Source organism: Canis lupus, chromosome 2, assembly GCF_003254725.2.
Source record: "Canis lupus dingo isolate Sandy chromosome 2, ASM325472v2, whole genome shotgun sequence".
NCBI lineage: Eukaryota > Metazoa > Chordata > Mammalia > Carnivora > Canidae > Canis > Canis lupus.
In genome coordinates, this window is record NC_064244.1 from 28,742,368 (window position 1) to 28,759,869 (window position 17,502).

Here is a 17,502-nt window from a genome sequence, read left to right on the forward strand (position 1 = left end):
AACTCCACCCAGTCCTGACATTTAACACATTAGATTCAGAAATGTATCTTTGGAATGATTTATTCCCAGGTGACTATACCTGACTCAGTTCAAATGCACGAAAATGACTCGTCTTGTGAGAAACCTTGTTAGTATTTGCAGCCACGTGGCAATCATAGCCAGAAGATGGGCTAGTATAGTTAGTGGTATAATTCTCAGACACAAACTTGACTTTTCCCTAGAATGAAAATATTAAGACTAATCAGAGGTCTTCAAATGGCAATAATTCTACTCTAGGATTCATTTAAAAGTAGCCTAATAAGTAAGGATGTGGATGTGTTACAAACAAATTGTGTTAACAACTATGGTTCTTTGAGAATTACCTTAAGGGCAACAATAGTTTTAATTATCCATGAGACTCTTAACGTTGTATTTAAAAATCTGGTACGTCTGGGCATCTTTCTGGGGTAAATGATCACAGCTTTTATCATAACATAAAAAGAGTACATGAATCACCCCAAATTTAAGAGAACGATTTCTTTAAAAGAAAAACTAACTAATTGAAAAGATTAGCTTAGTCAATGATTGTAACATAAAAGGTGACAAATGAAAATTTAAAATTTCACAAGACAAATTTTCAAACTGAAGTAATAAGTTACCAATTATAATTTTTAGATCAAGTTACTTTTATTATGGCAGGACCCAGTAAATCAGCAAGGAACAAATACACAGTAAAGTTACACATCTCGATAACTGGGCCCGATTACTGAACAGGCCACAGTATTTCTGATTATGGTTTTCTCTTCATCACGGATTACCAATCAAGGTTACATTCCAATGAAATATCATACTGATTTTAAAAGCTGTTGTGATTAATATAAGGACATATGTGGAAAAATACACAAAATATATACCAAAATGAGGTAAAGTTGTAGGAAACTTTTATTTTTATCTTTGCAGGAAGAATCTAATTTTTTTTTTTTTATATATTAAGGTCCTGTCTCTTCATTCATAGCACCACCAGGGACAGTAATAATATGAACAGTGCTTCTGAGTGAGCAATCACAACCTGCATCTTCTCCCTCTCAATACTTTATGTTGTCAGGCATGGCTGGCTTTTGAACAGTAAAGTCAGGAGAACTGACAGCATAGAGGGGAAAACTGAATAGCAATGTTCACCAGACAGGGCGGGTACAGGGCCAAGAACCCCAGGGCCAAACACTGAATGAGGGTTATCTGAGCCGAGACAGTACATCCACGGCAGTAGCTCTCTCAGAGCAGGACGACAGAGGGTGGGTGTGGGCTGCACGCCAGGGTGATGCTATGTTCCCTCCAGGTCTTGGAGACAAACTTTAGAATGTGAAGAGTTCATACTCTTAAAAAAAACACCTCAGTAGTGTTGGTTCATAATTAGAGAACTCAAGATAGTAAGAAAGCTAAAAGCAAAGCAAAAACAACAAAACGAGAGCACAGAATACATCCTCACAGAGCCCACCAATCTCCAGAGTCACAGTTTTTCTAGGAACTACCTGAGTAAAAATTCTAATTGTTCAATTCACTTATATTGATCTATTTGAGAGTGCTTAAGCATTTCTGAGATCAGCCATTACAGATGCCACATAAAGCTGTGAACAGGCCTGGATGTTTAAGGGATAAAGGAATTAAGGCTCTCTTATTTCAATAATTTGAACCAGAAAATGAAACTTGCTTTCTAAATTCCTCTCTTGTGACTGTAATCACATTGTTTTCATAGGCTGCTTCTTGTATTCTGTTAATTAATGTTTAAAAAGTGGCACTGTGGGCCAGGGTGAGAGGAAGACTTTACTGATTACCTTAGGTATTGTTTTGAGAGCTGTTTTTAAAAAACATATGCATAGATCATATAACAAATGAACAAAAAAGCTTCGTCTTTAGAGGAAAGCAAGAATAATGCAATTATCTTTTCTGAATTTGGATAGCTGTCTTCGGTGACTATGATGTTTAGCAAATGATCTGCCAAGAACATCACAGCCTAATAACCTCTAGTTTTTAAAAGAAAAATTACACAGAAGCACGTACGGGCTTTACCTTAATTAGGTTAAAAATTACAACATAACCAGACTTCCCGTGATACCATGGTCTTGCATGAAGATAGTCTGAGTACTTGGAAATATACACACCTATAAAAGTGTAAGATACAGATTAATTCACACTATAAAAGGATTGTTTACTCATATGCATTTCACATGTAGGGCTATCCTTAACTGAACAAGACAACACAAAAGACCTAAAAGTCAACATTAAGCTGTTTTGAAACTGCTTATGTTTTAAAAACTAATTCGAGATATTCTAAAAGTATGGAAACATTAGAGCTAAGACAAGATGTATCTGATGGACAACCAATGTTCTAGTTGGGTACAATAACTACAAAGAGACAAAAGTATCACATTCTTGGTAAATTCTAACTTTATTTTTTCCCCAATCATTCACTGAAAAGGCCTATCTATAATAATCTGATTCTCAAGTTATTTTTTGCAAAAAAAAAAAAAAATCAGTCAGTACTCTTATTCAATAAGCGCTAAGGTCTGCTACATGGCAGGTGTGTGCTGGGCAGCAGCCACACCAGAGAAGATAAAAGAAGGTCCTGCCTTGAAGCAGCTTATTTTGCTGGTCTGTCAAATTTCACATTTGATCTCTCACCACTGTAGCCACACTGCAGCCCAGTATGGAGTAGGTACTCACCTATTTGTCAGACATATGTATCTGAAGACACAATGAAATGGAAATAAGCAATTATATTTGCTTAGAAAAGGAGTTCTTTAAACAGAGAGGGGGATGAAATTCTCAGAGAACAAAGTGAACAAAAGTAGAAAGCACAGAAGATTCTAAACTGTGTAGGAGAATGGGCCTCTAAACTGTGGAGAGCAGGGGAGAAAGCATGGGAAGCTGAGGCTGAAAGGGAGGCTTGAACTGAGTGCTAAGGATATTGGTAGGACCTGCTCTTCAGGTGAGACCCACACCCTGCAGCAGAGGTCCACCAAGGGTTTTCAGCAGCAGACTGCCACTTAAGACAGTCTCAAGAGGGGAGAGTCTAGAAGCAAGACCAACCGGAAAGCTACTGTTGGAGCTGAGACAGGAGAGGAGGGTCCCCAGGTGGCGGCAGGGGAATCCCACAGAGATTCCTGAACTGAGACATTGCTCGAAATACGAGACAACAGTGAAAGCACTGTGATATCCTGGAAAGAACATAAACTCGTTCCAGTCAAGTCTTTCACTTCCTACTAATAACCAGGTGACTGAAGAGCAGGTCACTTGAGTGGGGGCAGAGGTGGGCTGGAGGGACTTGGGTCCTGGATATCTAGTCACAGGGTCCTCAGGAAGACTTAAAAAGATCCATAAACTTTTAAAACTCCAAGACACTACATTCATATAAAATATTACTATTACTCACAGAACTATCGATTTCTATTTGAGCCAGAAACTCTAGTACACACATGGCCAGTAGTGCTATTTGATTACCCACCCCTGTATGTGTTTAAGAACAAAGTGTTATTTGATAGGAATAATACAGTTTCTACTCCAGCACCCTGCTAAAGCCAGCCTCTTAACATTGACCATATAATCAGAGATTAGAGTAATGTAGAATGAGGCTTAATATTCTGGAAATGTAACCTAAAGTATTTAGTTATAATTTCCTTTCAAATTCTTTAACCAAGTGAAGGAAATAATGCAAAACATGATCTGTTAAACAAGGGGATGGGTACATCATACCATCCTCTCTTCCCATGTTAGCATGTTTTACAATGAAAAGAAAGGGGGATGAAAAGCAATAAGAAGGAAAAAAAGTTTTATATAAAATGTTACCGGGGTTATGAATTTATTGTCCCTAATGGCCGTTAGAAGAGCAAAATGTAAGTTTTAAAGCATTTTGTGTTACACAGAGTGACCACATAACCCAGCAAATCCACCGCTGCGTCTATACCTAAGAGAAAGGAAAACACACGTCTACACAAAACCTGTACGTGAACACACACAGAGCAGCATTTCCAATGCAAACAACCAAATGCCCCTCCAGCACTGAACAAATAAAGAACACAGGGTAAAACCATACAATGGGATATTATTCAGCCTAAAGGGTGAGGAAATACTGGCATAAGCTACATCGTGGATGAGCCTTGAAGACACTGAACTGAGAAAAGAACTCACAAAGCATCACATATAGTATTCAATTTATCTGGAATGTCTGGACGAGGTGAACTTGTAGAGGTGGAGAGGAGGTTCATGGCCACCTTGGCCGATGGTGGTGGGGATGGGGCATCACTGCCAACAAGCACAGGACTTCTTTTCAGGGAGATGAAGAAAATAGTCTAGAGTGGACTGCGCTGACAGTAGCACTACTATGAATACGTTAAAAATGCTGAACTGCACACTTGAAATGAGTGAATTGCAGGGGATATAAATTTTATCTTGATAGAGCCGTGAAAAAGAAAAGGTCAGCAGGGAGCTGGCTACCCCCAATCTCCACACTGCTAGCACCTGATAGTGCAAAATACCCAAATACATCCCCTAGGTCTTCTGCTCTGTCAAACTCTACTCCCCAGTTCTTCCTCCACTGGGCTGCTCCCTCCTCCCCTCCCCTGCCCTTCTTCCCTCCCTCTACTCCCCTTCTCTCCTGCTCTCCCTCCTCCCTCTCCTCTCTCCACCCACTGGTCCCACAGGGACCAGTTCTCTTTTATCTTTTCCTTCAATACTGCCCCACGAAACAGTGAAACAGTATCTTTGGCTTCAACTAACACCAGCCCCGCCACCTTGAGCCTCCACTTCCAGTTCTAAACCTTTTCCCAGCTATTTTTACCATCAGAAGGGTCTCCTCCAGAAATACCTAGGAAAATCTCACTCTTTCTCAAAAAACAAAATTTTTTTTTTATTTCTCAAATTTAACTCGTGAAAGTAGTAGCGTCCATTAACTGAGAGCTTACTAGGTGCTCGCCCCAGGTTAAGCACTTCACATAGCCTCACATTATCCTCACAGCAGATCTACAAGATAGTTTTATTAACTGTTTTCAGATGAGGAAGTTGAAGCTAAAAGAAATTTAGTGCTAATCCACATTATTAACTTTAAGATTACCTTTCTCTTAATTCCTCAGCTCCCCTACCAGTCTCCTCTCCTCCTGTGCTTCTCTATTAACATCACTGTAGTGTAAACTGACAAGCTTTAATCTGAGTATGTCCTTTCTCTTACTCCTCACATTCCACAGTTGCCAAGTCTGGCCAGTTCCGTCTATTCTCCATTCCCACTGCCATTATGATAGTTTAGAAGACATCCTAATGAGCCCTGAATGACCACACTAATCTCGGTACTGAAAGCTACCTACCTTCAGCATCTCCTGTAGTCCAACCAACCTTTCAGAAAAAGTTCTGATCATGTAACCCCTATTGGAAAATCTTAAGTCTTAGATTCAAAGCTCATTTATGTTTAAAGCTCTGATTCTAAAGATTATTACTTATCATTAATAAAACTGGCTTTTAATATAAGTATCTTATGGAATTAACTAAACTTCACTTCATCTTGTAAAAGAAGAGATTCTTTTTTTCTTACAGACTTACCTTTTGCTGGATCACCGAGAGTGGTAATAGCACTGCTGCCCACACAGAGTCCACGCTGACATACTAACTTTGCCTTTAAATAAAAGATAGTACTTTGCTTATCATAACAGTTTTAGGAGAGACAGTGAAATAACACTATATAAGCTTTCAAATAAATACAGAACCTGTATGTGATATATATTTATGGCACAAAGCAAGCATATATAAGGCAATTGTGTTTGGTTAATAGTTCACAAAATTTTATCATTTCTGTTAATAAAAATGTCACCAGCAAAACCAAATTAAACAAGCTCACAGATTAAGTCCTCTCTTGAAGACTTCTATTGTAGCTCTGGAATCACTAAATTTGAAAATGTCTTTTCCCTTAATGCTTTTTTTCTTTTTTTTAAGATTTTATTTATTTATTCATGATAGTCACACAGAAAGAGACAGAGAGGCAGAGACACAGGCAGAGGGAGAAGCAGGCTCCATGCAGGGAGCCCGACGTGGGATTTGATCCCGAGTCTCCAGGATCGCGCCCCGGGCCAAAGGCAGGCGCCAAATCGCTGCGCCACCCAGGGATCCCCCCTTAATGCTTTTTTTTAGCACTAATCTACAGAGTATCTTATTTCTAAGTAGATGATTAAGTAAATGAACTCTTCTCCCATTACTAAATAATCACTGTTATATGCTAATATTAAGTATTCTTTAAGCAAATCTACCCTTGTTCTTTAAAAAAAAAAATCACAAACCCAATCAAAATATTAAATTATTTTAAGTTGAATTACAAATCTCTGGTATTGTTAAAACTGTATCTAGGAAGCCACATACATCTGTGGGGAGATACTCCACACAGTAATTTCCTTCTCCCACAATTTGGGTACGAGCAACAATACAGAATCTCCATCTTCAAACACACGCATGAAATAATTTCAAGGAACTCGACTGTTAAAAGTGTTCACCTTATTCTCAAAACTAAGTAACTGAAACTTGAAAAACCTCCACAAGAAATAAAGTATCTATGTGAACAATGATCCAGAATGGAGAAATAGCCATTCACTCCATTAAAAGGCATTAGTGATACTTAGGAAGCTGTATTAATCCAAATCTCACCATGAGCTGACAAATGTATTTACCATGAAACTAAAGAGGGCTTGTGAAAAGGTGTAGGAATCCAATCTCTTTTAGGCCTAGCTGTCACCATCACTCCCACTACCACTAGACTCAGCAACAAAAAAGCAACAAAGTAATTTTAAAAGTTCTAGAGAAGTGAGGGGATCCCTGGGTGGCACAGTGGTTTAGAGCCTGCCTTTGGCCCAGGGCGCAATCCTGGAGACCTGAAATCGAGTCCCACATCAGGCTCCCGGTACATGGAGCCTGCTTCTCCCTCTGCCTGTGTCTCTGCCCCTCTCTCTCTCTGTGACTATCATAAATTAATTAATTAATTAATTAATTTAAAAAATTCTAGAAGTGAAATACCAATATTTAAGTTAGAATATTAATATCACAAAAACATTAATATCACAAAATTAATGCTCTATGACCTAATTCCCTTACCTGATTTTCAGTTTCAAACAGAAGAAACCCGAAAGTCTCTTGAAGTTCTTCCTGAGTGTAATTACTTGCTTTTTTTTCTTGGTAAAAAGTTTTGTACTATATAAAAGAAAGAATAATTGGATGCTATAAGCATATTATTTTGCCTTGCAAATTAATTTTTAAAAATGCATCATCTGAAGTCCTCCTGTTAAAGGACTAATGAAATGTATTAATTTTCTATTCCCTAGAATATATTCTTATTACCTTCCAAGGATTTATCTCATCTGAAAGTCATAGCTGAAAAGAACTAGGTAGGCTTTTATACCAAAAATGATGGGTCTATTTCTTTAAAACTAAAATAAAACTAACACACAGACACAGTGTGTACCAAGCACCTCACCTCATTTAAGAAAATGTCATTTTTCACCAAAGTCACTTGACTGTACTGAAAACCATGCTCAGATGCAGAGTCCAAGTAAGAAGTATGAAGAATTGAAACTGCCCTCTGGAACAGAGAGTCTGAACTCAAGGACACTGTCTCAAAAACTGTAAAACAGAAACAAAAATAATGCAACTGTTTAAGATAACCAAAGGATGGGGTTAAAAGCGGCATACTAAATATCACTGAATATTTCATCTAGTTTCCTCCTGTAAAACTCAGGCACTTACAATGTGTTTTGACTGCCACATCTGTAACGATCTTAAAAGAATTCTCATGTGAAGAACATAATCTACACGGAGGGGAGTTATTGTGGGTAAAATACTTTCAACACAAGAGTTGAATAAACCCTGCCAAATCCTTTAGGCCTTCTAGTTTAAAGCTGTGTGTTGCAACCACAGTGGGACGAATAGATCAAATGTGGTCACGTCAAGGTGGTGGTCAGTAATCACTTAGACCGATGTTTCTCATTCTGAGGTTTTTTTAGACTTTTGCCACATTTTGATAAACTTACCCTGCCTTTCCTGTCTTCTCATCAAATCTTCCATGTTAGCCTGTTAGGTTCTTTTAATGGGCCTACTATTGCCCACTCAACAAACACAGTAAGAAATTGTTGTACCTCTGGGTTTCCTCATGATCTAGAGACATCTGTGAACTTGACTTTTTATGGATTATATTATGAAATCATTACTTATTTTCATTCCACAAAAATAACACTTTATTACTTTTAGAAAGTGCTTTTTTCAAACCTTACTCATGTGCTACCCCAGAAATTCTGATATGCTCCTCCCACGAGACATGCTAATCCAGATTTACTGATAACCCAATAATTCTCTTGACTGAGGTTTTTTGCCTTTTGCATTGCAAATTTTTACTTTACCAAGAATTGAGCCTAATGAATTCTCATAACATTTAATGATTTGATTTGGTTACTCCCTTACATTTGTATCTTCTCTATTTTCTTTAACAAGGTCAAGGCAGGGAGGAAACATTATAAATAATAAAGAGAATGGAATAATATACAGAGCACTGGAAGTTTTGGTAATAGAGTATACATAAATACATTAATATGGCTTCCTGCTTTTACCAGAACTCTGTCAATTACAATAAAGTTCAAAAGCTAAAGGAAAGACAAGCATCTTAATTAAAGTGAACTTATGAACAACAGTAAAAAACTAAACTATCATAGAAATAAAAATATTTCAATAAAGTTAATTTTGGACTAAGTTGTTCCTAATACTTTAATTATCCAAGTAACTTAAAAATGCTTTAATAAACAAAACTTCCTACTATCAAAAATCAAAGACTAAAGTATCAAGAAAGAGGATGAAATATTTAAGAATATCCTGAAGTTCATACATCTGATCCATAGCCAATTGTTTTACTTTTTCTCAGTTTTACTTTTTCCTTCAGTATCAGTATATGAATACTTTAAAAATATGGATATTCTAAAGAGTTTCAAATAGCAAAACAACAGGGAAAACAATTAAAATGATGGCTCTCTTTAGTTACGTTACTCAAAACAAACTAGGAAGCCAAAGCATTTGTGACTCCGTCTTACAAATAAGCTGCACTGCTAGCCCAAATGCAAATCCAGATTCCTCTAAAAATCCTAATTAGGGAAACCTTGTATTTAATATTTGTAAAAAGGCAAAATAATATTTAAAAAATCTAAGTAAACTCTGAGGCTCAATATTTGAGAAACAGGTTGCTCACAATGAAAGAAATAAAAGTTGTCAGAGCTTTGGAAATGAATGTTCTATGATTATCAACTCTTAAATATCACAAGATGTTAAAGTGAAGACACAGGTTTTAACTTTCAGAAGTACCAAATACTACATATATCCACATTTTTGAGGGTCAACATATACAATAAAAAAACTGTGAAAAACAGTGCAATTTGAAAAGCAAACAAAAACAACCCATCCAACACAGTGTTCCCAAATTCATGTGGTCAGAGAACACTTTATTAATCAATGGTCTCAGTAATAGGAGGAATATTGGTCTCAGTAAAACTATGAATAGAGATAATCGTTTAAAATAAACAGTAGGAAGTGATTTGTGCTAAGATATTTTTATTCCTAAAACTACATATGGTTAAAAATGCTTCCCCTTTAGGTCAGCATTATCCAAATAGCAATATTTGATTATTTGCAACATTTATGCAAATAATCACTTCAGTTAGCAGAAGGAAAAGCACGTCCAAACAAAACTGTTAGAAATCCACAGTAAATCTTGAATCTTTCATGATTTCATAAAAAAATGATCCTGGTTATACCCTCAAGAAAGCACAAGTTTCCTGCTCTATAACTAAGGAGACAGAGGAACATTTTATCAAGATATTATTTGACATTATCTCTTCTTACACAATGTACTATCATTTAAGAGCAAACTAGTGTACAAAACAGTACGAGCACTAAATAAATGGCCGCATTTTTGCTGAACAAATGCATGCTTCATTTAAACATTCCAGGTTATCAGAACATTAAGAGAATGAAGAAATGGAATTATTCTACAGAGAAACCCTTAAACAAGCTAAAAAAGTACCTGTCTGTAAAGTGAAAGAATGTTCATAAGGGCTTAAGTGACCAGTAGAGAGCACACGGGAAAATTCAAGTTCAATCACAATGATACTAGAAACGGAATTCATATTCTTTCCAATAGTACCTCGCTTTGGGCACATTTTTTGTTATTCGTGGATTCAGTCTTTTATTTTATTTTATTTTATTTTATTTATTTTATTTTATTTTATTTTATTTTATTTATTTATTCATAGAGACAGAGAGAGGCAGAGACACAGGTAGAGGGAGAAGAAGCAGGCCCATGCAGGAGTCTGATGTGGGACTCAATCCCTGGTCTCCAGGATCACGCACTGGACTAAAGGTGGCGCTAAACCGCTGAGCCACCTGGGCTGCCCTAGTGGATTCAGTCTTAAAAGTTAAGTAAAGCTTGACATAAACTGGATTATGTTCAAAGTACCCTGTGTTAATCTCCTCCTTTCTCAAAATCCATCAGAGATACGGAATGTCTGCTTTGGACACCTGTTTCTCTTTTTAACTTCTAATAAGAGGGATCAGAAAATTATAAACCAATCTCTGATGCTATGACACATGTATCTGTTTTCCAATCTGTAAGCATCTGGTCTGAAAGCAAATTATGAGATCAACTAATGCCAACAACTTAGGTGTCATAATATTTCTAACAAAAATTAGCCACTTCTACATCTCCCCACGACTTTCATGACCACATCTCCTGTTTGTGCATTATGCAACAGCACTCATCGATGACAGAAACACTCAGAACCCAACAGTATCTGTCACTAAGGGCCCTTATTAGTATGTCCTAAAAATGGACTACAACCTACCTCCATTATTGCCGTTGATGCCTCCATATTTGGTCTTAATAGGCATCTGATAGTTGTTGAAGAGCCCATTCCTTAATTATCTAATCCTAAAATGTATTACCTTTATTTTTAAGACCTTAAGGGATTGCCAGTTTAAGATAAATACAACTTTTTTTACAGCACAATTTGGCAGGACCTAATAAAAACTTAAATATGCATACCTAATAACCATGCCATTTCTGGGAATCTAGCACGAGAGTACAGGAGATATGCATGCACAAGGCTACCCCATGCACCAACATCTTTAACAGCAAAATCACTGGGGATAACCTAAAGTGCCATCAATAAGGAAACACCTTACAACTACTACATTAAAAAACCAAGTAAATCAAAACAAACAAACAAAAAAGTCTGTATATACTGAGATATAAAGATGTCTACTATACTAATAAGTAAATAACAAATAATGTCATTTTGGTTAAAAAAAATTATGTGTTTCAAAGTTTATAGAAAAAGATCTAGAAAAATGGGAAACCAAATTGGTAAGTGTCTAAACCAGTGGTTATTGAAATGGAAGTGGATAAAGGTGAACTTATACTTTTTACCTTATACATATTATTACAAGTTAGGTTTCTCTTACATAAGCATGTACTACTTCTAGTATTTAAAATATCTAAATTCAAAATCAAGTAAAATGAATCATAATTTCAAAGAAATTCAAATAGAGAAATGTGACAATTTCCCTTGAATCTTTTCTGATGCAATTCAAAAATTTAATCACCTATTAATTTTATTTTATTTTTATTTTTTTACCTATTAATTTTAGATTAATGATTTTTGATTAATAAAATTTGTAATCACTAGAAATTAAAAAAATTTTTAAAAGTCCTTTCATTTTACATGATCTAAATTAGAAATTTTCAAATTGTACTGTTCTATTCTACTTTGGATTCATTAATAATAACTCATAGCATTTGGTTTAATACCCACTCTTTTCTGATATGAACCCTGGCTCGGTCTTCTCTAAGAGACAATGTAGCTGGGAGGGTGGTCTTAATTCATTTTCACCAAGTATACCCCCAGAATTCGTGACATAGTCCTGTTCTCTGTTAATATCATAAATGCTAAAATGAGAAAAGAAAAATTAAATCATAAAGTGAATAGTTCTATTTTTAGCATATCTACCATACAAATAAATGTCTACTGAACATCTAATTTATATTAGGTACAATTTTGTAATGTTTACCTCCTTTGACAACTCTCCAGGGCTAACGCTAAATTCATTCTATAAGCAGTAACACACAAAATTAAATGCTTTTCCTTCAAGTTCCAAAGAAAATTTGTTACAGATAAGTTATGCTTATAGGAATCACTTTTGCCTCAAAATAAAAAGTAGAGATTACAGAACCACATCCATGTTCCACTGGTTGAAAATAACAAAATCAAATAGAACACAAAATCCCTCCCCACTTCCAAATTAGTATATGACCCATCCATTTTTTTTAAGATTTATTTATTTTAGAGAAAGAGATGAGGGGAGGGGCAGAAGGAGAGGAAGTGAATCCTCAGAGACTCTCCACCAACCAAGTACAGAGCCCGACTAGAGACTCAATCCCACAATCCCGAAATCAAGAGTGAGAGGTTCAACTGACTGAGCCAGAGGCACCCTCGACCCAGCCATTCTTTAAACAAAATTATTACACATACAGTAGCATGCTGTACCCTGGATTCATCAAGACAAATGAGAAACCATTGCTACAATGAAAGCTTAGAGTAGAAAAGGAAGACAAACCTACACAGAAACCAGTACTATAATGTGTGGTAGAATCTAGAACACCATGCAGTGGATTTATAATAGGGATTTCATTAAGACGAGGAAATGTCAAGAAGTTTCAGAGGCATGGACACTTGAAATCTCAGGAGGTACTCAAATAAAGGAACCAAAAATGGGGGCTAGCCTGTATGTTTTCTAGGCACATTAGGAGCAGAGGTAGAAATATTATACATATAATGAACCAGTAGTTTATTTGAAGAATCCAATACACTTTACACAAAAAATTAGCGTGTCTAGTTTTAGAATAGTAAGCCTTTTTTCAAAACGGATTTGAGGCAGGATGGTGTGGATATATTCAAGATTCTGTAGAAAAAGTAGCAATATTGATGATATTCATTTGTTAAGCAAATAGGTTACTTATGTCAAGAGGGAAAAATTAAATTGGAATCAGAAGACCAGGAGTCTCATATAGGCCGACCACTAACTTATGAGACATTAGTGTGAGAACACTGTTGACTGCTTTCCCAGCAATCATGCTCCATTTTCTTTCTATCCCCCTAAACCATAATTTTGTTTAGGTACTGGGTGATCCCATGCATTAGGAGAGGCTTGGGAGGTATGCTCTGTGTATATGTGTGTGTGTGTGTGTGTGTGTGTGTGTGTGTGTGTGTGTGAAAGACAGAGAGAGAGAGAGAGACAGAGACAGAGAATTTAAGCTCATTATGGTCTCTGGCCAATGTGATGTAAATGGTCATCAGCAGAGAGAACTCTGGGAAAGCTTTCTTACAAAAAGTACTAGAAGAAAAGATGCACTCTCCCTGTCTCCATCTCCTCGCCTCATGGCCTTGTCTTTTTTTTTTAATTTAAAGATTTTATTTGAGAAAGAAAGGGCGCATACACCTAAGCAAGGGGAGGGGCAGAAGGAGAGGGAGAAGCCGTCTCCCTTGTCTCCCTGCTGAGCAAGGAGCTGGGCCCTGGGGCTCTATCCCAGGACCCTGGGATCATGACCTGAGCTGAAGGCAGACACTTAACTGACTGAGCCACCCAGGGGCCCCTGGCCTTCTCTTAAGATGTGTTTGTTGCCTAGAATTCCTTACAACCAAGATGAGACTGATCAGCCAAAACATGGGGGGTAGAACAAAAGATACAGAATCTCCATCACTGAAAGTCCTTGAACTATTCAACAAATTCACCTGGAGCTGCCCTGCCTGAGTCTTTTGAGATGTGAAATAATAAATGTTCTTTATTATTTAAACCACTTTTGTTGGCAACTGAAAAAACACTATGAACTTTCTTTCTTTTTTTTTTTTTTTCTATGAACTTTCTAAGGTCTCATTTAGTTGGAATTATCTAAGGCTCCTTTCAGTTTTTTTTTTTTTTTAAAGATTTTATTTATTTATTCATGAAAGACAGAGAGAGAAGAGGCAGAGACACAGGCAGAGGGAGAAGCACTCAATACCAGGACCCTGGGATCACACCCTGAGCCAATGGCAGATGCTCAACCAAGTGAACCACCCAGCTGCCTCCTCCTTTCAGTTCTAACACTGTGACTTTGCAAACTGCCTTCCTCAAGGTCTGTTGTGTATGAGATATTGTGTACTGTGCTAGATAATTTATTGAATTTCTCTTTTATTTACTATGCGTAGACATTTATCCTACTAAGTATTTATTAGTAAGAAATCACAAAAGCTAATATAACTTCTGTGAAAACTCGAAACCTAAAATATAAGGATATTTAAAGCCTTTGATTCCCACCTACTGGCTAAGTCTCTCTCCCACACACGAAGGAAAATTGCCCGATGTAGAGCACTCTTGATGTAATTTTCCTCACTAGTGCCAGAGTCTGATATTCACATTCCTCCCCCTTCACGTCTAAGTTGTCCTCATGTTTAAAGCCACCCCCCAAATCTAACTTCTCTGATGACTTAAGATTTTCCACCCTGCATTAATCATTCTTCACTAGTGACTCACAGATATTTACTGTAGTCCTGGGATATGTATGGTTTTGGGCTGGAGCTATGGAATACAGGGAAAAAACCAGAACTGTGTGTCCACCTGAAAAGAGTAGTCTTTGACATTTAGGTCATTATTTCAGGATTGTGTTTCGTTCAGGACAAGGTCCTCTTCAGACTCAAGGGAGGGAGAACGAGTGATTATGGGCACAGACTTGGTCATTAGAAGAACTTGGCAAGACAGGAGTTTGAACGGAGGTCTTTCTAGCTTTGTGACTTTGAGAAAGCCACTTAACCTTTCTTCCTCTTATTTTTTAAAACAAATTCCAACAAAGCACATACACTAAATAGAAAGCTACATACCACTAGGCTATCAATTACTGTCCCCACCCTCACAGGGAGCCTCTATTTCCATTCCTCTTGGGCGACCACTATCAACTTTAGCTGTATCTTCTGGTATAACTCCATGTTTCTAAATAAAATACCCATATCAACTCACAGCACTAGTTTTGCTCTGTCAGTATTCAATGTTTCACTAAACTGTATGTACTAACTACACTGGGTAGTTAATATCCTTTCTTCCAAAAAAAAAAAAATATATATATATATATCCTTTCTTCTAGGATGTTTCATTTTACTCATTTTCAAATTGTCGCTGCCTAATTTTCAGTTACCAATCATTATTCAAGCTAAAATTATCCTAGAGACCCAAAATCTCCTTTGAACAGAGACATCAAGTGTTTCTGGCAACATCCTTTGTCGAACACTATGCCATCCAGCTTCAGTCTGGACTTGTGCTCTCCAATAACTAGAGAGCTCCATGACGTGGCTGGGAAATGACGATATAGGACAGTACACTGATGTGTAAATGTTCCCCACACTCCTAGTTTGTAGAAGCTGATGACCTGACTCTAAAACTTGCATCCAAAGATAGAGAACAGCAGTTTTTAAGAAAAGAACAAACTTAAAGGACTCACCACCCAAGAATTACCACAAGGTGGGCACCTGGGTGGCTCAGTGGTTGAGCATCTGCCTTTGACTCAGGGTGTGTGATCCAGGGTCCTAGGATGGAGTCCCGCATTAGGCTCCCCACAGGGAGCCTGCTTCTGTCTCTGCCTCTCTCTGTCTCTTATGAATAAATCAATCAAAACTTTAAAAAAAAATTACTACAAAGCAATCGTAGTTGAGACTGTGGTGTTGATGTAAAGATGAGTAGAAGAGCATGAAAGTTCATTTTCAGCAACACTGCCAATATAAAAAAGAGGAAAAGAACAGCTTTACAACAAATGGTGCTATAACAATCAAAACAGAAAGAAATCATGAACCTCAACTCCTACCTCAAACCATAACTAGAAATGAGTTACAGACATAAACATTAAGAGGCCAAACCATAGTTTCTAGAAAAAGATCACAGGAAAAAAACCCTGACCATGGGGCAGGTGAAGATTTCTTATGGAACAAAAATCAGTTACCACAAAATAAAAACTGATATACTAGAGTTCATGAAAATTCAAACCTTCTGAGCTCCAAAAGACATCATTAAGAAAAATATCTATGAAGGACTTGCATCCAGAATATACAAAGAACTCTTAAACATAATACAAAGGACATACTAATGGCAAGTAAGTACATGGTGAAATAGTCAATGTTATTAGTTATCAGGGAGGTAATACTTGCCCACTAGAACAGCTAAAATTAAAAAGACAGAAAATATTAAGTGTTGGCAAGGATGAGAAAACTCTGGAACTCTCATACATTCCTGGTAGGAATATAAAGCTATATAGCTAACTGGGAAAATAGTTTTGTTAGTTTCTTTTAAAGTGAAACATACACTTATTTTATAGTTCAAGTGACTATGAACCTTCAGGGCAGCACTATTATCAGTAAGCTAAAATTGGAAACTACGTGTTCATGACAGGTGAATGTATAAACTATGATCTATTCATACAATATACTACTACTCAGCAATAAAAAAAACTACTGATGCTTGCATGTATCTCAAAACATTAACTGGACGAGAGAAATCAGACATAAAAAAGTACACACTGTAAGATTACACACACACACACACACACACACACACACACACACAGAGTTTTAGGATTGGCAAAACCAATCTATACTGATAAAAATCCTACCAGCAGTTGCCAGGGTAGGAATAAGCAAACTGCCTGCAAGTGAGGTAGGTACAAAGGAACTTTCTGGGGTGACAGACATAACCTCTATTTTTATCGGTGTGTTCATTACAGGGTGCACACATTTACCTAAATTCACTTACCCAAATGTACTTAAAATGTGTTTGGCACTAAATATTGATAGAGTATAGAATACAATGTACCAAGATCTAGTAAAATTACAATGTGATCATAAAAAAGTACTCTCAAGAGCCCTGTGTTTAAAAAAAAAAAAAAAAAATCCAAACCCCTACTTATAAATCACTCAAAAGTTAAATTATAATGAAATTTAAAGTGGTTGAACTGAATGACAGTGAATGTGTCTACACAGACACATATAAAATGTTTATAAGAAAAAAAATACCTATAAGAAAACCATTAAATTTATTTTTTGGTAGTTTTATGGTTTTATTAATACAAATATGACGTGCAAATAAGCCGTCTCTTCATTTTCTTCCCTGCACAGCCCGGCTTTGGGATTGGTGACTCTGATGGCCAGCTGGGCTGCTCTTTCCACAGTGGCTTTGTGGTTCCTGGAGGAGACACCATGAACAATCTCTGCAGAATAAGATTTGTTGCGCATCAGCAGCACTTCAAGCTCCTTAACGCTGTGGACTAGGAACTTCCGGAAGCCACTGGGTAATACGTGTTGTTTTCTTGTTGCTCCTCTAACCAATGTTGGGCATCAAGATCTGCCCCTGAATCTTCTGTGCACTCTACTGTCAATGCCTCTGGGTTTC

General features: G+C 36.9%; 1 protein-coding gene across 1 annotated transcript in view; it reads right to left on the minus strand.

Annotated features, from left to right (window-relative positions):
* The window catches only part of TASOR2 (transcription activation suppressor family member 2), a 73,983-nt gene that overhangs the window by 39,381 nt on the left and 17,100 nt on the right, over nucleotides 1-17,502 (minus strand). Inside the window, 6 exon segments of the mRNA XM_049101251.1 lie at nucleotides 80-217; nucleotides 2,047-2,138; nucleotides 5,566-5,638; nucleotides 7,102-7,197; nucleotides 7,481-7,626; nucleotides 11,853-11,986. The gene's annotated coding sequence lies outside the window, so the exon portion shown is untranslated.